General features: G+C 42.4%; 1 protein-coding gene across 1 annotated transcript in view; it reads left to right on the forward strand.

The window, feature by feature from the left end:
- The first annotated feature begins 328 nt into the window (after positions 1–328).
- The window catches only part of lekr1 (leucine, glutamate and lysine rich 1), a 58452-nt gene continuing 31014 nt past the window's right edge, over positions 329–27766 (forward strand). Inside the window, exons 1-3 of the mRNA XM_062561101.1 lie at positions 329–421; positions 3148–3250; positions 27482–27548. The gene's annotated coding sequence lies outside the window, so the exon portion shown is untranslated. The remainder of the gene's footprint in view (positions 422–3147; positions 3251–27481; positions 27549–27766) is intronic.

Genomic DNA, 27766 nt, shown 5'->3' on the forward strand with positions numbered 1-27766 from the left:
AAAAACAACCTCGGTTGACCAAAGTGCTTAACAAGCTCCAAAAATAGGTATTCGGATGATTAAAATGGCTTTGTTGGGAGCCATACTGTCCTCTGATGAAAATATTTCAATATATATATATATATATATATATATATATATATATATATATATATATATATATATATATATTGTTAAATTACTCATATTAGATGTGATTGTTTGCCTATGCTCATATTAAATTCAATCGAATGCTTTTATTTTGTAAGGAAAATAGACTTCCTGTGCTTCATCCCGCTAACTTGATAGTTAACTAAACGTTCCGCCGTGCCACTACGTCGTATCCATAGCAACACCCAGTTACATTTCCCCTCAACAATGAACAAGTCAGCCAAACATTTTTAGTGTCGTTTTTTAAACTTCCCTGCGTGAGAGTCTATGGGTAGGTAAAGGTTTGTTCTGCTCACAAATCCACTCAAGTCTAATGAAAAAGCTTCGTTCGTGTGACTGCTGTGGTAAACGTTAGGTTACGTCAAGAGAGAGAGAGTCCGCACTGCTTTGTTTGACGTTACGTGTTAGCTACATTAACGCCAGCTAGCTATGCCAGTTTTGGGGGATTAGCATGATTTATATCAAGTGGTGTACGACCAACTTTATCTAATTTATCTATGAGGTCCTCTTTTATCAAACAAATACCCATTTCAATGCAGAGTTTATGATACAAAATGTTGACTGCGTCTAAACAAAACAGCATTTATGACACAATGCAAATGAAAAGGAACTTCCTTACGATGTGAAGCATGAGTATAACGTTACGTAACGTTACTTATTCAAATTCCTTGTAATAGCAATAGTCAAAAATGTACACACATTTTCTCCTTCAATTCAATGAGATTCAATGAGTCTGTCCAAACTTTCGACTGGTACTCTATATGTGATGTGTATGTATTGGAAATGTTGAAAAGGTTTTATTCTCTTTCTCCAGGGTTCAACAAAGTAGTTGTTCTTTATCTTCTTGTAGTTGTTAGATAACAAATTACTCAATGAGCTTGATAAAATCGAAATATTTCAACCCCATCTGCTTCCTATAGGATGGGGCGAGTTGGAGACATTCCTTCATCTTGTTTCTTCCCTTCCAGAGCTTTACTTTTTTTTTTTGTGCAACTGATCTATGCGCCCTTGTGAGTCTGTATGTCCATGCGTTTTTCCTCTCACGACTCAGCATGCGCCCATGCAGAACAGATGAGTTTACCAACAGCTTGCCTCTATCACATTAGACTGATTAATAGTTCAATCAGGGCTAAAATGGACAAAACATCACGTGGGAACAGTTGTCGTGCAAAACCACCTCTTTATATCAGCGTCTATCTAAACGGATAGGCCTGCTTAATGCTGTCACAGGGCGTTAGTAATTTATCCGTGTTGTGCGAGCCAGCGATTGAGGATCCCTGCCGTGTTTTAAATGCAGAGCCTGGAGATAGTAGGGGGGCATCAGGCGATGAGCATGCGTGAGCATGAAGCTCTTTGACAAGGCAGGGATTGTCTGCACTGGTGTGTGAGTGTGGAAGAGGCCGAGGGAGAACACGTGCTTGTTTACATGCTAGTTCTTGAATTATTGGATGGTGTGTGAAGTTAAACCTCCTTTGCATGCGTTCTTAGCTTGCCTGTGCATCTGTCTCTTCATTGTGCATGTGACCAAACCCTTGTGTGTTTGTCCTGCACATTGTCCTGCATGTTCTCTCACTCTATTTCCCCCGGATGGCCTGTGAGGGCATTTAAAGTCTGGCATGCAGACGTGCACAGGGAACCATCTATTAGAGAGACCTCTGGCCCCAAGTCTGCCAGAGGTATTTAATCTGAAGGCAAGTGTTGAGTTGGCGTGATGCTTGTCCCCTCACTAATGGTGATAGATAAAAGCCGGGGAGAGCGTGCGCTCACAGATAGACAGGCAGAAGACGGGTTAAGGCTTGCACTGTTCTCCTCCCGCGACCTCACTGGCCCCTATTGCGCAACATGGGAAGGCTGGACTTCCCTAAGATGCTGGGCAGAGCGCAGATTACACAAATATATGTTTTCTTGCCCAGTTTGACTGATTTTGTGGATAATTACCGCCCGTGAAGGTTGAACCAGTCCAGGCCACCTTCTGTGGTCCTGCAGTGGAAGACAGGCTAATAAATGGTGTGAAGTCAAAATACCCTCAGCTATAAAATGCCATGATCTACAGTCCATAAGCTTAACGCCATAAGCTTCACTGATTAATCTATTGTAAAGATTGTACGGTGAATGGGTTTACCGTGGTGGACATCACGCAAAGGGATTTGCCCTTTGCCCTAACCTCAGGGGCTAAGAGCTATTCATCAGTTTAAAGTTACCTCACACTTTTATCCTGTAATATTGGGAAGAACCAATTGTCTTCGGGTGGTTTTATTGAAGCGATTCTTGAGGTTGCTAGTGTTGGTCAATGTGTTGTGACTTGAAAAGCGGTAGATTTCATACAACAATCTGGTTAGTTAATTAGAGAAAAAATAGGTAATAATCTCACCAGAGGTTCAAGAACACAAAAAGAACATAGCTGTTCTTACCTATGAAACAAGATTGGGTTCCCCCTATAAAAGCTTATGAAATAAAAATAAAACGATTTTCTTTCTTAACTAACTTCAACAATCTATATGAAAAATATATTTTTCAAAACTTCTGTATCAAATACAACCTTCCGTAATTCAGAATTTGATGTGTGTTTCCTTAAAATAACACTTTCAAGAATTTCTATGATTTCAATTAAATCCTTGTAACTGACCACCTTTCAAATATCCAATTTCACATGGAAATGGGTCACAGTACAGAAGCTAAAGCTAAACCTAAATTCACCAATAGCAAGTTTGGTGAGAGATAAATGATCAATTAAACATTTTTAAACCAACCTATGCCAAACAGCTGATAGCTGTAGATCTTCATTGTGAATTGATATTTTTGTGCTGTTCGTCAAATCAAGGGATTTAATAATGTCTCAATGGATTGGATTTCATGATGTTTTGTTAGTATTTCTGACTAGTACGCCATGTATTGATAAAGTTAACAGCTGAATCAATTTTTGGTGCAGCACCATTGCCATTACACACAATACAATATTTCCAGTCTAGCTAATTCTGCTGTGATGCTTGTGTCCAGGAGACACGGAAAGGTCTATGTGGCGGAGAAAGAAGGAGAGAAGGAAATGAAAATGGTTCTCCAGTTTCCTCCAATCTACCCACTGCCTGAAGAGGTAAAGAAGGTAGGCAGTTCAAAAATGTTGCTTTTGAAAACATCTTGAAGGTACTTGCATATGTTTTATTTTAAGTTATATATGATCGCCAAGACTTTCTTCCCAGGGGAACATACATATAAAAAATCGCATTCAGCGTGCTGTTACCTTTCATGGCAGCATGTTAATGAAAGAATGATAAAAGACCATATTGACAAAACATATGTTGTTTAAAAAAAATAAAAAACAGGAACACAAATGTAATTGATCCGTCCTGATAATCAACACTGCTCTCTCTCTCTCTCTCTCTCTCTCTCTCTCTCTCTCTCTCTCTTAATATGCTGCAGTAATCCATATGATCTGATCAAGAAATGGGATGTCTCCTCATTTAATCTTCCATCTGCTTTAAGATATAGCACTTAAAAATTAACATGCCAATGATGGCGTGTTGTTTTTTATCTGTGTCACTGTCAGGTGGCAGTTACATATTCCCATATGATACACCATATGGTATCAATATAAATTAGTAGGGAATATTGCTGAAAAGTGAAGCATACATGGTCCACGTAACCACTTAAAGGAGCTTGATAAAAGAAACTATATCTCCTGATGACCATGTTTTCCAGATATTCTTCACTCATTTTTCACATGAAACTATTTTAAAAGGGTATTTTTATGTGCTTATACTAAAAAAACACGCACTAAGCAAAGTAATTGGACTAAGAAAATGTTTTGGTCAATCTTTGCAACAAGTTGTATGCCTTCCTGTTCTGAAGTTGAGAACATTTTCTTCCTTCACCCTGAACAAAGTTGTTTAATTTCTCATGCCTTGGGAAAACAAGCCAACATGGGATCATTTCCACTTACAACAGTACTTTTGTATACATCGTCTCCTCCACATTAGAGCTGCAGAATAAACAAACCGAGCAGCTGGCTGCTAGTGAGAGGGGTCTCTGTGATTGCTTTACGTGTAGCTCTGCAGAAGGCGGGGCAAACTGGACAATACTGTTCTGTCTTTCACAATATGTCCACTCTGTGTTTCTTGTGCTGTCAGACTGTGCTGTAGCAATGTCTGTTCCCAGCTCTCACTATTTATAGGGTACAATCAGTGATGCCAGGTTACTTAGTAACGTGTTACTCTAATGTGACCACCTTTTTTAGTAACGTGTTAGTATGTTCAAACCAGTAATCAGATTAAAGTTACTTGTCCAAGTCACTGTGCGTTCCTATTTTTGTCATTAATAGTAAAATATATATTTGATTTCTTGTGTCTCTGGGAGTGAAGCCACGGTCGTTGACGGCGCGTCTGTCTCCCGGCGGGCCGCACGCACTCCGGCGGCGGGCCGGATGTCTGTCCGCTGGTACGCGTGTGCGCATATACGGACGCATGTGCACACGCGCCCCGCTGTTATAATGGCAGGGGAAACACTGGCTTCATAGCACTTTGTTGCCACCAGCACAGAGTGCACCACGAACCTTGATATTTCCATCTTTAGCTGACAAATACCAAATACAATTTGGTCCTTTGTGACCAAGACAACACAGAGCAGCCTGCTCATAGAGGTAAGATCACTCAACGGATCAATGAGGCAGCTCTCTGGGCTCTGCACTCTCTTCATGTCTCTCTCAGTTCCCGTGTCTGTCGCTCTCGAGTAATTTCTAGAATCTCTCACTGAGGCCAGTAGATGGCTGTGAACAATACACCCCCTGGTATTTTTCCTTTTACATGTCCCTGTACTGTACAGACCAAATCCCCCCGGCCATCCCTGAACGTCTCCTACAAACACACACACACACACACACACACACACACACACACACAGTCCATTACCCCTTTTATCACGTTGGTCCATCTATCTCTCTGTCTCAAATGGGAATCCATTTTATTCATTGTTTTCTGCGGTGGCCATCCATCTCTCCCCCCAGTCTGTGTATGTGTGTGTGCCTCCGTTCCAGTGCTTCTATTTATGATTTGTCACAAGGGGCATGTGACAAGCAGGCATAGAGCAGAGGAAGAGAGAGATGGAATAACAAAGAGCGGGAGAGGGAGGGAGAGACTGACATTTTGATCATTACCCATCTGGTTCAGTCTCAGGATCTACTACACCCCCCCCGCCCCCCCTCTCCCGCCCCCTTTGTTTCCGCCCCCTGTCATCCACTCAGATTCCAATAGGTCCATAAAATAGAGGATGTTCTGGGCTTAGCCCCCCGCTGAGGACACTTCAGCACCATTTATTGGAGGAGGCTTAGGTGGCTGGTCCGAGTGGAGACCAAAAAAAACAACAGAGGCTGTGTGCGTTGCGAACCAAAGCCGTGGGCAGCACCGCGTGCACTAGTGGGAGGCAAAGAGGAGGCGGTGTACTAACAGACCCATTTAAGTGCTGTTAATCCTGGTGTGCTGGGAGAGGGCTGGCACCACGGTTTAATGGTGGGCTGCTGAGAAGGAGAGCGCTGCGGTTACACACAAACACCATGCCTCCCACCCACACACTCGGGCAGAGAAACACACATAGCCGCACTGAACTTTCTTGTTTGTTGTGTACACACACTCAGGGATGCTGCTCAGATACAGGTGCATGAATACACCTGCTCTGACATTACAGGACAGTGAAGTGATCGATGTTGAACAGGAAGAGAGAAAAACTCCTAATGTTGTGTTGGGTATGAATCCGTGATGCATATGCAGCATCTGGTGTGGCAGTCTGTCCATGACATCTCTCTTTGGTCCACTGCATCCTAGGGCAGGGCAGAAATAATCCTATTTATGCTGCCTTCTATCTGAACTGGAAAGTCACAATTACCAAGTCTGAAATATCAACTCGAATGAACCGTATTTCTGAAAATCAAACCATTGTTCAGCATTTCACATTGTAGATGCAATGTTGTGTCTTAGTTTATCTGTTGTTGCAGTGCATGTGAATGACATCATCTAAAAGGAAGCAAACGTTTTTCCACTGTCTTCTAGCCACCCACTGGCTCTGCTATTTTAGAGAGGCTCGTGGAGGGCAGCAAATGGTTTTATTTCATATCCGGTCTCATATTTCCGTGCAGCTAAATAAACCACTCTCTGACACAATTTTTAAAGTTTTGAGAGGAAGCTGAAACTAATCTGTATTATATTTTATTGTCAATAGGCTTCATCCTGTGTCTTGTAAATTCAGTCAAGCTTCCCGTCAGTCCTTGTCTGCATCTTTCTCACGGGCACATAATCACTCGTATTCAGGGAGCAGAGAGCGTCGCTCCTTCCATTCCATTAATTGCTTCTGTATTGGAAATCAACTGTAATCTGCTTCTCCAAGCAGGTGGTTGGACTAAAATAGCACTGCATTAGAAAGAGAAATGAAAGAGCTGCGTTGGCGTGTTGCTACAGGTACCTGTGAGAAAATGGAATATGATCCAAGAAGTCCAGTTTGATTGAAATCATCCAGTCATTTGAAAGTTTATCAGATAACACCTCTCTGGTTTATAATAAAGTGAGACAAGAAACCTATGATGCCAGAAATCATTATGTTCCTGTTGGAAGGAGAGTAAAAAAAGAAGAAACATCCTACCAGGATTTTGTGCTTGTAATTATTTCATTTGCCAACAGTACCCTGCTGGATGCTGTTGTATTGCTAGAAAATCCTGCCGTGCTAATTCAAGGACATAGCGCCATTGCTGGTTTGTACGCAGGATACTCCTTTGTCTGCAGGAAACACCAAAACTCAAACAACACTGTTTATTCCTTCCTCAATTTGCAGGATTTTTTCTAAGTGACACTTTTGCTCGCAGTGTTCTAGTCCAAATGTGGATGAGTTGTTTTCAGGGCTGCACGAGTACACGGCAGTCTTTCTATGCAGCAGCTGAGCACTTCTTGTTCTCTACAAGGCACTGAAACTACCTATTCACTTCTCAAGTGTCACAGTCTGAGGAGCTCAAACACACAGTGGAACAGGACAAGACGTTCACCCCCCGGGGAGAGGGAAGCACAGGGAGAAGAAGCAAGAAAAGCAAGCAGAGAGAGGCTCAGACAAGAGGCACAATACTCCCTGTTAACTTCTCAAATGTTGTGGTCTGTGAAGAGCTCCGAAACACAATGTAACGGGACAAGACGTTCGCTTTCGAGATAATTAGAGAGCGAGTGCAGCGCGAGGGAGGGAGGCAGAGAGAGAACAGCGAGTGTCTCTGTGCGTGTGCAGGAGAGAGATGTGACTTTCCTGTTTCATTTCCATCTATGGGGGATAGAATCAAGGGAGAGAATAGGACGAGAGCCCAAATGAAGACACACACACACACACACACACACACATATTGCTAAAGATGCACGTGCACGCACACCAGCTCTCTTTATTCTATTGATCGTCTCTTCTTCTTCTTCTTCTTTCCTCTGATAACACCAGACATTTACTTTACCAACACAACAGTAGATTTTAGACAAAACATTGATAGCTAAAAGGGGCCTTGTTTAGCTACCCCTCTCTACACCCGCTGCACGTCACGGCATGCATTCACTACCTGTCTGACTCTACTTTTCATTCATAATTGAGGTGCAGAGTTTTGTTAGCCGGTGTATTCACATTTCAGCCCGAGGTTGCCATCCATGCTGCAGTGTCTCAGCAACTTAGAGCTTCTCCTTGCGCCTCACTCCCTCTCCCTCCATGTGCAATTCTGCAGTGCACAGCTCTACGGAGCGACTGATGAAGGAGCACAGAGAGCACTGGATGTGTTAGGACCTGCAGTGCTGACAGGTTTTGCTGCCCGGCGGACTGCCGTCTATAGTGTGAACTACAGTTATAGCTATAGTGTAAACCTACAGTTGGAATCTGAGCTTCAGACTTTGTAGAGTGAGAACATTATTGTAACGTAATGGGAGAAAATGTGAGCCTCGAGGAGTTGATTTAATATCCACACAGTCTGCATTGAAAGCAGCACGGCAGCAGCAGCTTGAGACTTTTTGCATACCGCACATGTTTAGACACTGATTGCAGGTAACATGCGCGAGTTGGGTCTCAATGCAGGTAGAACTTTTCGGTTGCTGATTCTAATGTGGCCTTTAGACAACTGTGTAGGCGCATGAGGTGCATGGCTGGAACACCACGTGTGTAAAGAGGCTTTTGAAGGCTTTATTTGACTCGAGCTTCAGGGGGATGTTGGTGCATTGTGCAACAGGATATGAAGTAATGAACAAAAATGTGTAATTGAAACGAGGAATTTCCCTTCATCACAGTCAAACAATGAATGTGCCATTTCCTTTTGTTTTACAGTTAAAGTTTAACCGCCCCTTGACCCCTTAACACCAGTTATGTCGGATAAGGGACCTGTTGATGTGAGCAGCTGTGATCAGAACGCTCTGACCCACATTTCCCTCTGTGTGTTGATAGCACAGGTACAAATATATTTATTTTGTTTAGTTTTGTTTCCTAAAACTCTAAACTGTGTTTGACAATATGTTTCATCCGCCAGACTCCCTCCATCATTCCCTCTAAGAAGGAGGTAGTAAAAAGTAGTTCAGAATGTTTGAAGCAAACTAATATGGTGTGTGTGGTCAAGCTCGGGTGTATGAGGGAACCCTCACCTCGTTGGTGTTTGTTGTTGAATCTGTCTTTCTTTCCACATCGTACACATCTTCCTCTCTGGTTTACGGCGTTATCGTCCTGTAAAAGGCTTTCTGTTGCATCTGTATGAAATAGTTTTTCTAAATACGCTTGAGCTTAAGTCATTCTCCACCCACTCCCCTGTTATATAAAAAATGTAATCCCTCTCTTAGTACATCCTGAAGTTCCTTCAGTAGATCTACAAAGGCTCATTTTATTTGAGAAGAGATTGGAACCTTTTAAAACATTAATGGTAAGAGCAGAACAATTCTGCAAAGACATCAGAGCAGCAGCAGATTGTATTTATTTCATCTGCTTTGTATGGCAGTACAGTGTGTTCTTTTGGGTCACCTCACGGGAGACTCCGTTGTCGAAGTTACAACACTGAAAAGTTCTGGTTCTTCGTTTTTCTAAAACACGACACTCACATGATGACGGCGACAGAGAAGTATTTTGCAACTTCTCTCGCTGTTTCTCAATGTAAATGTGTAAATCAAAGTCCTGACTCGCCTCTTTTTCTAGTCTCTCCCTGCCTCCGACTGTTTACTGTCTATCCTCTTGCTCTTCTTCTCCCATCCATTTTTAATGTGAGCATTGCAAGACTTGTGGGAGGAAGGCTGAGAGTAGAGATGAGCTTCTCTTCTCTCTCCTCCCCCGTCTGTCAGAAGGCCGATGCATATTGGTCACACACATTCGTATCTCAGACGTGTTCCCTTTCTCCTTGTCTCCCTTCATTGTCTTCCTCACATATCCAAATGCGTTATTTCATCACAATACGAATTCAAAGAAAAGCAATACATTGTCTTATGTAACCATTACTCATTCCTTCTTTTCAGTCTGTTGTCTTAAATCTTGATGAAGAGAGAGGGAGAGATTAAGAGGGGCAGCGAGGCCATCAGGTGATTGCTGATCTGCATTAATGACTGACCGACAGCAGGGGGATTATTGTGCAATATTGTCACGGGTGTTGTCTGCAGCCTGGAAACACAAAGTGACGATATTGCACGATAATCCAAAGGTCATTGGAAGGTCGCTGTTGATGTTATCAAGCAGTTGTCATGCCAGCCACTGTGGGAGGTGATACATATTAATCAAATGTACAGACGGTCAATCTTGTTTGTTGCATCCACATTGTGGGGAAACTGTCCTCATCCTGTTTATGATGGTCACACCACTTAAAGAATGATCAAATAAACATTTAAACCGCCTTGCCCCAAAAAGGTGGCCTTCTGTGTTGTAAGGCTTGAGATAATAGCAAAGTCAAACGGAATAACTCCTTCTTAAGGGCCTGAAGCTTCTTTGCCCGATGGACTTAAGCACAGAGTTAAACACGGCGGGCGACGGCACTTGATTTTCTCTTGCTTAAGGGTTATATGAGGTTGGGCTTTTGCTCTGACACGCTGACTGTCATCTATCCAGACAGGATGTCATTCCACCTGGTTTGAGTGGAAAATGAAGAACAGCAAAGCAGGATAAATATTAAGATATGCGTGCTCTGTCAAACTGGATGACGGCGAACCCAGCGAGGCAGACAGACACGCACGCACACACACACACACACACTCACACACAGGTTTCAGCCAGTGTTACCTCCACTGGCCTCTCCTGGCTTACTGTGCCGTGCCATGTCGTGCCGAGCCGTGTGTTGTGATGCGTGGTCGAGTGGGGCTAACGGAAGCACATGTGTTGTCTGCTAACTCTGATTAATGTAACAGGCTACACTCCCCCTTCTCTCTCTGGCTCGTTCTTTTCCACTGGCCGCCCCGCTGTCCTGGCTTCACCTCTCACATGTACGTCTGCACTTAGTCTGTGAGTCAACGCCGTGCCCTGAGAGGCGAGGGAGTCGTTCAATTATAATAAGGCTCCTCTCTCGTTTTGCTGGTATAGCATATAGCGCTTTGGAGGCTATGAAGTAAACAGTGTGTAGCCTGGAATTGATTCAAACTTCTTCAAGTCTTCTACATTATCATTCAGCTGCTCAGGAGCCTTGGTAGCAGTATACATGGAGGAAACGTATGTTTCAGAGTTTACATTTATCATTTAGTGAATCATTTAGTTTGTATTTCAATGTTGTGTCATTTTTGTGAAACTTAAAATCAATCAAGATATGTCAACCATATTCCATATGGCCCTTTTGTTATTGTCATATTAGCAAGCTGTCTGTTTGTCAGTTTGTTCAGTTAGCTATCCAGTAGCGATTTATGGCAAATAAGGGAAAATATTAAGTAACATATTACACTATTACATTTTTTTATATAAAGAATTGTCATCTCTATGTATCGCTGTAGGAGCTAACAGCAAGTATAACAATATTTGTATATTTTCAGTATTATGAATTTTGTGTATTTTCAGTATTGCTCTTGCTGGTTAAATAAGGCGTCCTTTTCCAGATGTGTCGCAACCTTTAAGAAAATACCCAAAGACAAACCCCTTCACATACACCCAACAGAACAGAAGTCCAGTCTTCTGCCTGCTTCTCCTCAGGGTAGTTGTTTGTTGTTGTTGTGCCGTGCCGTGCCGTGCCGTGCCTCGCCGTGTGTTTGAGTGTTATGTGATGCGTGGCCCAGTGCTGGTCCAGGCAGCCATAGGTGATTCTTTCCCTACCACTGCCCTTTCCTCGCTTCCACGCAAAGGAGCGAGCGTGGGAGGCGGCCGCGAAGGCAAGGAAGTAGAGGGTAATGTAACGGAAAGACAGCCAGCCAGCCGGCACACATGCTGCCCTGGATTATACGGGGGGGGGGTATAAACCCTCGCTTTATTATACTCCCAAATTCTCATTACTACGCCTCCACCTTCCTGTACTTTGTTTGCTCTGCAGACTTTGACCTGAGTTAAATGACAGCGGCAGATCATTTCTGCTCTCTGCATTCGCGCACATGTCGCGTGTGAGCGATTGACTGTGGATTCCTCGACGCTCTGCTCTTTCATTCAGACACACACGCACACACACACACGGCACACACCAACACACACTTTGATTCATCCACTCAGCAGTGAAGCATGAGCCTGATCTGTCTGACCCCTCCCTCCCGTCGCTGCTACTCGTACACCTCTTGCCCCCTTTACCCCTGCCCCCCTCTTGCACTTCCCTCTATCCCTTGTGACCGCTACTACCCCTCCCTAATTCCCCCTCCACACACACCCAGTGACACACACACACACAGATACACAGACATAGAAACGTGTTTCTTCTCAAAGACACGCACACCGCTCTGCGGTCAAGGAAGTATTACAAACACACAACATTCTCACACACAGGCGCGAATCTACACTGAAGCCCGAGCTCATAAACACACACTTGTCATGTGATGTGCGGTGTGCCTAGGGGTCCAGATGAGCGGAATCCCAGTGTTGGCTCTCGCTACACTGAGCACCACAGGGGGTCTTTATCTTTGCAAAAATCAACAAGCAGCAGTCACGAAGCGCTGTCTCGGTCACACGCACAAACACGCGAGAATATGCGCCCGGGCATACGCACACATCGGCAACACAAAAGTCAAATAAATAAATAAATAAGAAATCGCACGCAGTGACAAAAGTTCACAGAAACGTTCTCATTTGGACAAGCAAAGATGGGAGCACAGCTGGACAATGTTTTCAGTGAGATACACACACTTCACAAGCTCTCACGCACTGTCCCAGTCCAAAGAAGACGACCATTTAGGTAAATTAGGGTAAAAAACAAGGGCAAGACCAACAACTTAATCCCTTACTAAACGCTTGCGTGATCTGTGTCTGTGATTTCACAGACAGAGAGAGAAGCCGAGCAGATGGAAAGGAGAAAGCACTTTCTAGATTAAAAGTGGGAGGCAGAAAGAATTAGAAGGAGAACGAGTTTAGAAGGATCCAAGTACGATGCGAGCAGCACTCCTGCCTTTGTTTGTTGTTTGTTTTCCTCTCTGAATCTGCCTCCCATCATCATATCACTTGATTAGACCTAAGCCTAATGCCTCTAATCCTTTTACCCCACCGTAGCATCTCTGAGCAGATATTAGTGTGCACCGATATCACTATTTCTGTGATTGAGCGTGGGCTGTAGTCTTCCTGCCTGCTGTCCAAAAGGACTCGAGGGTTTTTTTGGATGAGAGAAAATAAATAGTTTTTGTCTGTTTGTGAAAATCAGTTGGGGCCTACTGTCTACAATCATCTGATTGAGCCTGATTTGTATAGCCTGCAACATGTCCCTCCTTGAATAATAGTCTGCCTATCTTTTTAATGCAATTAAGAGCCAAACATTGGCTAGGCTTAAATATTGACTGACCTTTTGACCTTTAATCACCAGAAACTTGCAGCTACAGAAACCACAGAAATGTGATTTGAGGTCATTTTGAAATCCACAGAACCACTGAAAATGTAGGCTTTGTAAACAGGGAAGGTTGTAACACAAAGGAAAACAGTTAAACATCTTAACTCTTGTTCCCTCAGTGCCTGGCTGCGTGTTCAAGAAAAAAACTAATCAGACATAATCAAGCTCTTCTGGCTTCTCTCCTAATGTCTGCAATTTGTAACCTGCTGACATGAACGTAGCAGAAGAGAAGTTGGGAAAGGTCTTTGGCAGCGTGATGCCTGCCTCGTCTCTAGCCCCAGCACACGAGACAATGAGCGCAGACATTTCCACACAGACACACACACACACAGTCACAGTCACAGAGTTAAAAAGGCATCACGTAAATTAATTATGTTTCTCGTCCTGGCGAGAGACCAGCCACCCGTAGAGTCCCCCCCACCCCGTCGCCCCCTGCACCACTCCACCTCTCCTAAATGTTTTACGTCAGGCGTAGGGATAATAGCTCTATGTTTAATTGATGGAGCATGAAGGCAATGTGGCGATAACATGGGCTGTTGATGGGGTTGCGAGTCACAAATCCCAAACTCACACACACCGCGGTGTCGTACCTGTCAGAGGGGGAGGAGTCAGTGGCGCTCTGTGGTTATTGACTGAACAGTGAGACTAGTGTGTCACCCTGAGGCATTATGCACCGCCTGCATGGTTACATGCAGCATGTCGACTTTATAATGAACTCCTTTGTAATATATATATAAATTTAGAAACTCTACATAGATGATTAATTATTATTGCCAGATGAATGTGGCCCGAGTGAAAGCCGTGTTTGTCTTAATATTTTAAACCGCTTATGGCAACAGGCGAGGGGGCCGATGGAGTCAATCAAGAGGCAGAATGGAAGGGAGATAAGAGGGACACAAGGGGAGCCATGGACGCGTGATGTGCACTGGAGGACAAAGATGTTTTGTGTGTAGGAGAGAAGGATCTATCAGCTGCCAGCATTAAATGTTTAAAGGACAACAAGACAACCCGCCCCTCCTTGTTTCATTCCAAGCATCCTTCTCTTTCTTCCCCTCTCAGGTATTTTTGCCAGCATGTGTATAGTAGTTGTGCGTGTGTGTGTGTGTGTGTGTGAGAGAGCAAGCAAGCGTGTGGAGGGGTTGGTTTTGTGGTTTGAGTGCTAAGTGAACGCGTCAGGGCTGAGGGCAAAGGGTCTCCCCGAGGGGCCAAACTCAGTCACGGGAGCACACATCCACTGGTGGCACAGACCATCTGCCCTCAGGGCGTGTGTGTGTGTGTGTGTGTCAGTGTGCTTTGAGAGTGAGTGATTGTGTGAGTCTCCTCTCTGTTCCAAGATGCCTATGTGAGTAAACTAGCCTTTGTATGTGTCTGTCTACCACTGTTTCTTTTGTTTGTACTCGCGTACGTTTGCACTCGGTTCTGTGTGGGTTTAATTGTGTCTATTGTTTGTTGGCATGTACGGCTGTGTGTTGGTCTGTGATGGGCCCCTGTGTGGTTTCTGTTTTTGCTGGATTGTACAAGTTTGAGGAAGCCTGCCTCTTTATGTTTGTTTGTCCGTGCATGTGATTGCGTGTGTGTTAAGCCACAGCTAAAATACCACCCAGCCCTCGGGTCACTCTTGGCAACATTGTCTCTTGACTCGTCGTTCTTCGTCTTCATGACCACTTCAACAACGTGCTCACCCAAATTTACATGCACAAGCCTTTGGGGATCAGATTCAACCCCCAGTGACAAGCAAACACACACTTGGTAGTTTTAGCTGTGCCTGCAGGAACCATGAAGACATCTGCACAGTCAACACTAAAACCCCCTCAGCCCCAGTCCAAAATATTGCTCAGACTTGCACGAACTCTGGCTCTCTCTCTCTCTCACTCACACACACACACACACACACTCACACATATAGAAACTCACACAGCAAACAGATAACAGCCCATATTCCCCAGAGTGCATTCTGTGGCAACGCAATGTTAAACTCTGTGGTGCTGTGGAGATTTTGCCCCTCCTACACTTGTACACCACCTCTGCGAGAGAGGTTTATATTTCCCACATCTACCTAAATGATCGATATGTCCTGGGCCTTTTGTAAGATGTTTTAGCAAACATCGGTCTTGCGGGCATCATGACTGACAGCTGTGATTGACAGCTGCACTGAGTGAAGCGCCATAAGCTCGGGAGTTGTACGAGCAGGAGATGTAATTAAATTGTTCCCAAGCCATCACCAGGCTGTGTAATAGAACATGTGTTAATTGGATCTTAAATGTAGTTATTGTGTCATTCTATTCAAACAGCTACCAGGTTGCTACGCCAACGAGCTGCGGCTCGTTGCGTGATTGGCATTTAAAGTGTTGTTGTGTATTTTATCCAATGTCTCATCTAGCAATGTCGTTCTTTTAAAATCTCTCTCTTTTACCATTTAAAAAAAGGACACAAGGGAGGGAGAAGGAGATGGATAGAGATAGCAATAATTCTTTAAATGATCATTTCAAGGATAAGCATGAGCAGCTCTGTCCTTTTTCTTTAGCCTCTCAGCAATTGTTGTTGTTTTGGTTTAAGACAAAGAAGCTTTCAAACACTGTTTGGAAGTCACCTACAGAATTCAGCCTGTAGCTACAGCTTTTCCTTTTTGAATTGAATTTGAATTTGAATTGAATTTGTTTATTTATTTGAGCAGTACACATGGTGCTCAAAAGGAGTGGACTGAAGCAAGAGCATTTAAGAGCCCACCCCCAAGTACTTTTTAACACATGTATTTTCTTCAGTATTTCACATTTGAGCAGAAAGCTGATTAAAATATACACTATTGTACACTATTTGAATTGTCCGGATAAAGTAAACACTACAGGTTTCAATCTGCTTTTGCTTTGACCCTATGAATATTTAAATGTGTCTTTCTGTCTTTCTTACCCTCCTTGAAGGATGAGCGAGTGTGCTACCTCACACCATGCGAAAGGGGAAATATTTTGGGGTCAAAAAGCATTAGGTTTCACTCTGGTCGTGGAGTTATTTAGATTTTTTTTCACTTTAACAATAAGTGGCAATCATGTGACCTATGTTCCTTAACAGCAATAATGACCGGTGCCGTTTCCTGTTGTCTTCCCATCGATGTCAGCTCTGTTTCTTTTTTCCCTTTCGCCTTGTTTACATCATGTAGCAATCTATTTGGAGCCTTCTGACAAGGGAACTGTCAGCGTGTCATCCAAATATCAGCTGCCTCTCTGCCACGTATCATCATGAAGATGAAAGCTCGTGGATGTGAGCTTATCCCTCATAAGCCTGAAAGAAGTGACAACAGCTTGGAGAGAACACACTGACACGCACAGAAAAAGAAAGATCATTTTGGGAGATGCTTTTCTATCAGACAGCAGTAAAAACAATATCTGAAGGAGGATTAGAGTAGCTGTGTTCCTCTGCTTTGAGCTGCCGATGGATGAAAAGATATTTTTGACACGAGTGGTTGCAACAGATTGGGATGGATAATGGGGCCTGTAGTTGTCAGTCTAAATGCTTTTATAGACAGCTTTGATACTACCGTCGTAAAGGCCCCATACAAGACGCCATACAAAAGTAAGTGCTATTTCTAGACTCCTCATTCCACAATAAGAATCAAGGTATGGATGTATGGTTATTTAATTTAATATTTAGCACATTTAAGAAGAGTTGATGATTGTGAAGGTAATACATTATTTTACGCTAATCATTATGTCTCATATTAGAATATGCAATCATTCTCGCCTGAGGTATTCTATTCCAATTAGACTTCACACAGGATTGACAGTACATATTTTATGAGGTGATTTTTATTAATTTGCATGTGTCTTTACCATTCATTGAATCTTTTTTACACTATTAGTGGTTTGCGTTGTATTTATACAAGTTCATTTGCTAATATTTGAAAACAACTGGTGAGCCATTTCCATGAGGTTCATAGTACCAACAGTTTGATCACTTGAATAGTACTTGTATACCGCATATCACTCAGCTTCAGATCAGTCTGTTGTGCAGCAGTTAAACTTATCTTGTTCTCGTTTCCTTTTTCATTAATCAGCCAGCTAATGGCTTCGACCTTTCCTAAACAAGGTTTTCAAGAAAGGTCGAAGCTATTAGCTATTAGCTTTATTTTAAATTTGATGAAACCAATCCTTTTCAATCATCTTTTAACTATTACACATGAAGAGGGGTTTGAAAGGGGGTTGGGATGGGTTGTAAAAAAGGGAATTTAAAATAGTTCAACACACCAATCCAAATTTTGCAACAATTGAGTCAGAATCTGATGACAGCTTCAACGTTGTGTTCTTATGCTTTGTCTCATTTTACCCGACCATCTTTTTCTGGCATTACATTTCAGAGGTTTTGTCGGTTAAACGTTGTCTGTAGTTACATTTAAATGTTATATTACTATAATTTCCATAGAATTGTGTGTCTTTTACTCTCAGATGGAGCGATGTTAGATGGTGTGTCAGTACTGTGGTGTGAGCTACCTCATTTTTCACGAGTTCCATCATCTTCACACCCAAGTGCCTCAGTTGGAGGAAGAGCTCCAGGGACTGAGAGAGACCACCCAGAGAGAGAAGGCCCAGCGAGAGGCACTGCAGCAGGGCCGGGTGGGGTTGGAGAAGGCATCACACCTGGAAAAAGAGATAAGCACAGGAGAAGCTCTAGAAGAGCAGCACAAAGACGCAGAAAGAGCTCCGTGAGAAGACTTTGAACAAAAGCACAAGACGGAGCGTGAAAAGATAAAAGACGAGTATCAGAAAATCAGCGAAATAAAAAGTGAGACAACTTTGACGAGAGCTGGCAGGGCTACAGGTGAGAAGCAGAAAGAAGGGCTGGAGAGGAGGACTGAGGGGAGAGAGAAAGTTCTGAGTCACGCACTTCAAAAGGCCAATCAAAATACAGACAAGTTGAGAAAATATCGCCAACAGCTGGAGGAGAGGTGAGGTTTTTTTGTGTGTTTGTCTGTACTTCCTGTCCCCGGTTGTGAAATGCTCTTTAATGCCAGGCTTCATGTAGGCAATTACCCTGGGAGTCACACAAAAACACTCCCTCAGTCAAATCAGAGATGTATCCCACTCTCTCACACAGACCTTGCTGTTTAACTATATACTCTGCTGTAATCTGCAATTCCTAGAAAAGGAGAAGTAGGTATGTTGGCTTGCTAAAATGTTAAGTGGATTATTTGAGGCAACTTGTGCGGATTATATTGGATTTCCATGAAACGCACCGTTTTACAAGATATCTTTTATACGTCAGTTTACTGGAATCGTTTTGCTCAAGAACAAAAATACTCGCAGTACAATACTGCACAGTTTGGTAAACAGGGACTGATTATGGGAGGAAATAGTGTACTAGTGAACACAATGTTTGACAAACATCCTCTTCATATTATGAGAGAATTGTAAAATGTCTTTGTCGCTTCTGTTTAGTACAACCGCAACAACACAGAAAACAATGTCCAGAAATGATACATGAGGGGGCAGAGGTGTTAGGCCAAAGATAACCTTCTCTGTGTCATAGTGAAGCAAGACGGTACATGTTGTAGGTGGATGCAAATGTATTTTAGCTCCATGATGAGTGATAATAATAATACATTTTATTTGTATACCACTTTTCATAGTTCTCAAAGAGACTACATTAAAAATAATAAAATACAAAAAAGAAAGCTATAAACTAAAGACATAAAACAGCAGTTGTGCAAAGGAGGGTTTTGATTTGTAATTTAAATACGGAAAGGTCAGTGAAGTCAGAGTATAAAAACGCTTTAGGACTGAACAAAAGCTTTTGATCAAATATTTGTTCGCTAAGCCGTTATGGCCAAGCAGCTTGCCTTTTACACTACATTTCATGTCATTTAGCTGACGCTTTTATCCAAAGCGACTTCCATTGCATTATAACCCATGCGTTACATATTGCCTAGGGAGCAATTAGGGATTAGGTGTCTTTCTCAGGGACACTTGGACCTGGCACATGAAGCAGCTGGGATTTCAACTACCAACCTTGCGGCTCCCACACTACTCCACGCACCATCATTGCCCCTTTTGTAAACAGACCTCTATTTGTGGCCTCTCAGAATAGGAGCAGCCTGAGAGTGGTGATGGATGGCATCATGTGCGATGCCTTCCTGGTTGTAGAAGGATTTTTACCAGAGGCCCAGTAGGCAATGGCAGCTGTCACTGGTGATGTGATCAAAAGACCAGCCTCAGGTCAGACGAGGTGTTCAGTCATGTACACCTGTGAACTAATATAAAGACGCAGGCCACGGCACCTGCAGCTGGATACCACTGATATCATTTGATTACACATAGACTCAACATATGTATGTTGTGAAACATCAGCAGTCATAGTATTAGTACATATTATATAATGTCAACTCAATGTCTTATTTTATAAGAAGAACACTTGACCAATACAAAATAATCCCATGACACGGTAATAGGATGTTATATTATTAGAATTCATACAGTGTACAGCGAGGAGTAAAAAGGTATGTGAAGGATATTTTTTTTATAGGTTTTAGTAACCCCAAACGTAGTGAAAAGTGGTAACAGTAAATTGAGAAAACAACCGGAAGCAGACTCTGTAACATTTGGCATTGTGAATCAATAAGGTATGAAATGCCAGTTTTCGGGTATTTTAATAGGTTTCATATGTCTCAATCCTACACCAAGTGCCTCCTCTCTGATGGGTAGGAGGCACCTTGTCTTTCGATCGCTGTGAATTTCTTTTAGATTCTGTGTTTAACGGAACATTTTATTGGCTTATTGGTCTGCTATTTATACACACACACACACACACACACTCACATAATCCCCAGAATACATTGTGTGCCGTGCAGCTCTTTCCTTCCCATCATTTGTTGCTATTTCTCTTCTCCTACACATATTCCGTCAGATGAATGCAAGAAGTTCCATCAGCCTCGCTGGGGGCTGTACGCAGCTATTCTAGGATATATCCTAGATATTGTTAGCTCTGCACATTTAGCGACATGTGGTGTACACAAACACAGGTGCATGGAGGTGGTAAAAATCATCGTGTGTCACATCAGATTTAACCTGTTGGTGAAAAGCAGGAGACAATCAAAGGCCCGATTAAATTTATGGGAAAAAATGTATCATAAGCTTGAATGCCATGACTCATGTCCAAACATGGACAGAATTTCCTGTAGTCATGCACAACAATGACACCAATCTAAAGCTCTGGTCATACTAAACTTTGGCGCCCTAGGCCCTGGCTAAAGGGTTACCATAGTAACTATTCATCATCGCTGGTATAATCTATAAATTACCTGAGGGGACGAGGGGTTGATATGAGCAGCTAAATCACTCTCCATTTATTTCCAATCTGTCTGAAATGGGTCTGAAATGTATGCTGTATGTAGTGCCCTTGAAAAAAGTAATGAATCCATCATTAACCACCTAATAGACAATAATAGTCAATTATAAACTTAATCGTCATCATTTATTATCAGCTTTAAATTAATGTAGTGTAAAATGAGTTCAATCTATGACTAATGTTCACTATCTATTAAATATGGTGCACTGCATTTTGAGATTTGTTAGGGGAAAATAGAATACATGAATAAACAACACTTATTTTCCCATTGTGTCATATTTATGGCACAGTCATGATTATGATACAGAATGATCTTATTGCAGCCGCTGATGCCCACTTAATTAACTCTCTGATGACATCACGACCACAAAGAGCCTTTACATCTTGGCGCCACAAACTAATGACACACCTCTTCAGACTATACTTCGACTAAAAACACTTGCAAATTGTAGCACTTAAATTGTACTTTTAATGGCTGTTATCTATAACAAGTTGTAAATCTGCTTGTTTTTTTGCACTTTCTTGTTTCTTGTTCTTGAGTTTTTATCCCTATGGGTGAGACCCTTTGGATAAAAGCGTCAGATAAATGACATGTAATGTAACTGCTATCTGTCTCAAGGTCGAATTTGTAAAAGACAATGCACTAATGATATTAGAGCACAGGTCTGGCCCTATGTTTTATCTTTTGAGGGTAGAAGGTACATACATTGGTTTGTGAATCTAGTGAGGATTTGTTCATAGTGGATACTTTGCTTTAATTTCTGCGGTGGTTGTGTTTGCGGGCTACAGCCGGTACACTCAGATGGCTAGCTGGGGGTTTCAGGTCATCCGTATGTTGGTTTGTGTATGGTCGTCTTGTGGGCCAATCAACTGTCTGCTCTAATGTAAGCTGATTATCTCTCACAGAGACCGCCTCTTTATTGAGCCAAAAACACACGCAAACACACACGCCACGACCCGTTATGCTTTGGAGCCTTGGGGCCAAGCGTGGGTCAGGAGGTCAAAGGTTCGTTCAGATAATGATGCACGCCACATGGATGTGTGGAGGCCAGCATTGACTCACAGCCGTGGACTCTCTGCTCTTTTGTTCTTTTCTGTTTATTTATGTCGTTTTTGATTTTGCGTTTCTTTTACTTGCATTTTTTAATTCTATTTTTGGGTTTCCATTTATCTGTCGGCCATGCTTTTTATCATTTGCCTTTATCTCTCTGCATAGATCTCAGTCCTCATTTGCTTTCAAATATACAGTTGTTCTTATTTGAATATATCCATGTTATTATGACGTCAAGAACTCTTTTCTCTCTCTCTCTCTCTCTCTCTCTCTCTCTCTTTCTTTCTTTCTTTCTTTCTTTCTTTCGCTCACACCAGCAATTTGCCACACCTTTGCTGACACCTTCACCCACATGTGATAATGCACGGACTGAAAGAGAGAGAAAAGAAGATGGCACGCAAGTGGGAGTTAATGAGAATGTTCTGAATGGCTGACTACACAGCATGAGTGTGGCTCTGTTGTTACGTGAGATGCCTTAATGATTGACAGTCCTCCCTTTCTGAGAGACTTATTAGCGCTTTGTTTGGGAGATTATGTCATTACCAGAAAAGAAAAGGACAAGTTTTTTTTCAATCAGCGACGTCAAGGTTTCCAGCCAGCAGGATAGTTTTTTTTCTAATTCTGTTTTTCTGTCCGAATTTGCTGTTTAAATCCTGTGTTTGACAGGACGAGAGGAGTGGTTGCTGTGTGTGTGTGTGTGTGGGTGTGTGTGGGTGTGTGTGTGCACTGTGGTAGCTCGATAACAACACACTCTCAATACAAACCAAACCAGATTCAAATGTCACGTGTCACACAGTGTGTGTTTGTGACATGAGCTTTTTGGAGAGTGTTTGTGTGTGGGTGACAGGTGTGTGACAGAAGAAAGCAAGGTGAGAAGGTTAGTAATGCGGAGGGTGCAATTAAACCTGATCTTAAAATGTCACCTGCTAGAAAGGTTCAAACACAGATGAGCAGGAGATATGTTGATCCGCTGAAGAGAGCGAACGCAAAGGGAGGGCCAGGAGAGAGGGATGAGTTAAAGAGACATATTCACGTTAAATAAGAGTTTGCTGCTTTTTGTAAATGCTGTTTACGCCCACGTCCCAGCAGGCATTCTGACGTTAACGTAGGCTTCAACATGATGTCAGTGTGTCAAAATAGACGAGGGAGTCAATGGTCATCAATCAAAATAAGAACACTAGAGCTTAGCTAAATAAACACTATGCCCTCACATGTCATAAATGAGCTCATCGACATCACTATGAAATTATGAAGATTCATAAATAGGAACAATGGCAATTGTCCAAATTTTGAGTAAATACATAAATAATAGATGGAATGTGAAGGGAATACAAGTAATAAACACAAGCAGCGGGTAATAATGGGTTTTAAGCCAACAAAAGTTTGGCAGAGAGTCTAGGAGCTGTTTCGTAGTGTACAAGTGGGTCAGTCACATTTCATGTGTTCTACCTGCTTTATCTTTATCAGGATCCTGGCAGCAGCTTCTCAACAATGGCAATATTTTTCTTTTTGGATTAAAATGGGTAATCTAACTGCCTGGTGATGAAGGCATGCATCAGTCTTTTTTTTTTCTAGGTCAGCTGTAGACACGAGGGCTCTTTAGGTCAGAGTGTGTGACCACTCCCAGATTCCTGTGCAAAACACACCCTGTCTACACAGAACACCACCTCCAGCCCGTTTCGTGAACAAAGACGAGCTTTTTGAATCGACATAGCACTGTAATGCTGTTCCACTGGTGATGTGCTGCTCTTGCCACCCAACGATGCACCTGTTATTTCAAAGTGTCCGTTGCATCTGATCACCATTTCGTATCATATGCGGTTCACCTCGTTTTCTAGTTGTTGCTTCAGGCTGTGAACATTAATTAGGCTGCCACTCCAAACCGTTTTTGCCCTCTTAGCCAATAAAACATGATTACAGAGTTTAGTTACTCGTAAAACTTTAAAAAGCTAAATTTAAATCTATTTCCTTCAGAATTGATGAGTGGATTCTTTACTGGATTTGGCATTCAAATGTCCAGGGGTTAAACCCTGCTTTTCAATCCAAACGGTTACTCTGGATGAGGGTCTGTTTTTGGTTATACATCACTATTTTTGCTCGTTGTGTAAGTGTTCATGCGTGTAACTTCAATGGATATATGGCCACTCCTGTACTTGGCAGTTACACTTCATAGGATTTATTCTTCTCACACGCACACGGGCACACACACATACACACACACACACACACACACCTGACCTGGGGCTAGATTGTAACAGTGATAAGAAGACTTGCAGGTGTGGGAGAGAAGTAGACACAAATAGATGACAAATACAAAAGGCATCCATTTCTAAGAAGGTAGGGCTTTATGGCAAATCTGATTTATACGGTTTGATTTACTGTGTGGTTTTATTTTAATTTCTGGTTTCCATGAGCGACCGCGGAAACAATCCACAAATCACCACAGTCTTTCGCCATGTGTGTGTGTGGGATTTAGGTAATATGTAAAGTCTACTAGAGTTAAACAGCCGTTAAAGGCAGCATGTGAGGTATTTGCAGACATCCAACTCCAAGTTGACGTTACCACATCAAACAGGCCCACATTTCAGATGCACCAGAGGGGAACGCTTCCAAGCAGAGGATCTAATGATGGCTCAATATGACTGTGAAGCTCATGACAACAAGATAAACAAAAAAAAACATTATTAATGAGTGTGTCTAAAGAACAGACACAGACAGCCACACACACACACAATGGGACAGTTTTTTTGGTAATCAAAGCAGTAGCATAACAACCCAGCGATACAAATGACACAAACAGACATGTTGCATTTCTGAATTTGAATTCCAATTGACAAGCTGGAGCACATTTGTGTTCTCATATCTTTTGAGTTGATGCAGTCAGCCATAATATGATATTATTGGTACTGCTTGTACTTTGTGCACGTCGGTGTGCTGGTTTGATGATCATTGTTATGGCATCCCCAACATAGTAACCAGATAACCTTAAAGCAAAATATACTCACACAGGTGTCCCACTACACACACACACACACACACACGCAGAACACTTCCTTTTTTATTAGGATTATGGGATGTCCATGAGGTTTTGAGCGTTTTCATTGAAGCATTTGACATTTTTAACTTAGTAATATGAAAAACATTTGGAAGATGAACATACACAGTGAACAAGTGTGTGTTAATGGGTGTGTTTGTGTCTTTGGGTGTCGGAGTGTCACGTCTTATTTGTGCTAATTTATGGTTGCAGGAAAATGGCTTTAAGCTTTGACGTGTCTGCCATTTTGTAGATCAAAACCATCTTTTATCTTGCACTCACAGTGGGTGAACAGATGACACGGGTAATTACGGGTAATCTTTTATTACACACATCTAATGATGAGAGGAAATGCCAGCACAAACACACACTCTTATGATTATGCAAGTAAATTTACTGACTCATACGTTATCATTTACATAATAGAATAGTGTTTAACCGAGCAAGCCTCACTGACCCCAATCCCACTCCCTCTCAAGTCCCCCTCTGTCTGATATTTTTCATTTTATTATTACTTACTAATTTATTTTCTTATACATGTACACTTCCAAATTGTACTTTGTTAACTTTGAAAAGGTGTAGATGCTATATATGTTGATGTGAATGTATACTTTGTAGTCTAAACTAAGACTAAAAAAACTTAAAGAAAAGTAATAGAATAGAATAGAACGGTGGCTGAACAAATCGCACCACATTTGTTTTGGCTGTCTGTTTTTCAAAGCACCACCGAAAGAAAAATTTTGTTGTACAAATTGATACTCTTAAAGTAATCTGGTGAAACAACACAAGCAAAAAAACTATTACATTAAATTATAATCAGCCGTGAGTTTTAACACAGTACAAAAACCAGGACAAACAAGAATAATGTCACAGAACATTTTGTCCACAGCCATGGGCTGAAAATAAGCCCACTGGCTTTGTAATGTCGACCTTCGGTCCAAATCTCTAAAAATACGAAGGAGCACAAAACTGGTAAACCCTCTGACACATACACACGCCAGAAGAAGAACACATTTGACTCTGTAGGTCACGATAACACTGTGGCTGGCAGATCAGCGTTGTTGTTGTGAGAGCATGACTTTGCTTGCGTGTGTGTGTGTGTGTGTGTGTGTGCGTGCGTGCGTATGAAGCGCCCTGATGAGGCAGTTGATTCGGGCTGCTGGTAGGGGGTACTCTAATCCGGCACGCACTCACTGGCACTACACTACCTAGTTATTCCACTGACAGCCACTGCCCCGGGAACAAGAGCTCAAGCGCACGCACACAAGACACACATAGATTCACATACAAAATACACAAGAAATGTACACACAAGGACACCCCTCTCGGGGCAATGTTCTTTCTGATCTCGCTGTGGGACCGGTGGGGACAGATGGATGAACAGTGGGAGTCTGGGCTGCCATGTCTCAAAAAGCAAAGGCATGGACGCACAATTACACATATTTTACACACAGACACACAGCATCGCCCCGACTTGGTCAGAAAGTGGCACACACATAAACAGGCGGAAGTTGTTCTGTTTCAATCACATGCACACACACACATACACACGAGACCCACAGCCCACTCTCATTGAGAAGCATAGAGAAGGAATAGGACAACGTATTGAAATAACTTTATTACAATTGTCACATGGATGCAGGTTGAGTTTGGCATTTAGACACAATGGGCTGATGTAATGTGCCCAGGGCGCAGATTACAATCCTGCACCTCTGTTATATTTCACAAATCAGTGCGCAACAAAGACAGCACGACGAAAGCCCGCTTGTCTGTGCGTTGATGAGCATTCTTAACACAATACACCCACTTGGCAGAAGCCACTCCCGACGCGATGGTAATGGGTAGGGGAAGCCGCATCAGTTATTGGCAGAGAGGAAGCGCGACAATATGCACTCGGAAAGTTTAACCTCGTAACAAAAGCCAAATTATGTTTATTATGTTTCAGGATAGCTTTGCCTCACATCTTTTGTAGTTTTTCCAATAAGATGACCCCCCCGCCCCCTCCCACACCCCACCTGGCAGGACCACAGCATCTTAATCCAATAATACACAACTTGATTAACCTTTGTCGGTCTGGTTTTAGTCTCTAATTGTCTAGTCTGCCTCCTGTAATAGTTATATCATGTTTATTCCTCTCTCTGTCTGGCTGTCAGTGCTTATTTGCGGTCTTTTAGGAAAGAACAGGATGTGTTGACTCTGTGTCCGGGTCACACAATCTCACTGTTTATGTCTCTGGTTTGATTTGCTGGAATTCGCCTGTCAGATTTAATGGCTCCTGCCTGGAATCCATCCGGCTGATTAGGCAATGCCGACAATATCCGTCATTACAATATTTGGGTGTGGTCAGAAGCACGATCTTTTTCCTGTCTGTAAAATTCTTTTTGTCAATAAAGCAATTTTATGGACACATTGCGCTGCACTACTGGCCTGAGGGGGTGAAGTAGGGCAATTTGAACGAGGGATATTAGCGTGAATTAAGCGTGCTCCGGTGCTTTTTAGGTGTTGACTACTTTTGCAACTCAGAATATGACTGAATTTTTAACTTCATTCAGATTCCACGTCTCTACCTTCAAACTACTCTCAGAGTATGTTGCACTTTGGGAGTAATTCCCTTTCTATTTCACACTTCAATCCTTTGCTTTGATGCCATTTCTTACACTAATCATTCAAATTCAAATGATTTTTATTTTATGTATTGAATTATCTGAAACTAAAAAACAGGAGCAGGGAAGGCCTCCCTCTTTATATGAATTACCACTAAAATTTAAAATGTTTTCATCTCATTCCATTTCATTGCAATTATTCTCTGCTTTCCATCATTAAAGTTGCATCATCTATAAGCTCATTTAACCCAATTGGAGTGCAGTTCCATTACATTAGGCTTAGGTTACCCAATGAGTGAATATTGCTCACGGCTCTTGGCTCCTCATCCTCATTCTTCCCCTGTCTTCTTCTTCATCGACAGGATGGCAAAAGCGGCTTACGCAGAGACAGTTACTCGAAAAAGAGACACGGCAAGGTGAAATTCTCAGGTAAGGAAAGAACCAGAGTAAGAAGAGACAAAAAAAGCATACAGTGACATGACAAAGTGGGGGGTGGATGATGTCATAATGTATAGCCAAAAGAGGGTGAAAATAAATCACAAAAACAAAAGATGGAACAAAATAAAATGCATTCCCCTGATTGGACGTCAGCTCCGTGACCAAAGGCATGGCAGAAAGGCAGCAGCAGATGGGAAACAACTGTGTGA

The sequence above is a fragment of the Pungitius pungitius genome, chromosome 3, assembly GCF_949316345.1.
Source record: "Pungitius pungitius chromosome 3, fPunPun2.1, whole genome shotgun sequence".
Lineage (NCBI taxonomy): Eukaryota > Metazoa > Chordata > Actinopteri > Perciformes > Gasterosteidae > Pungitius > Pungitius pungitius.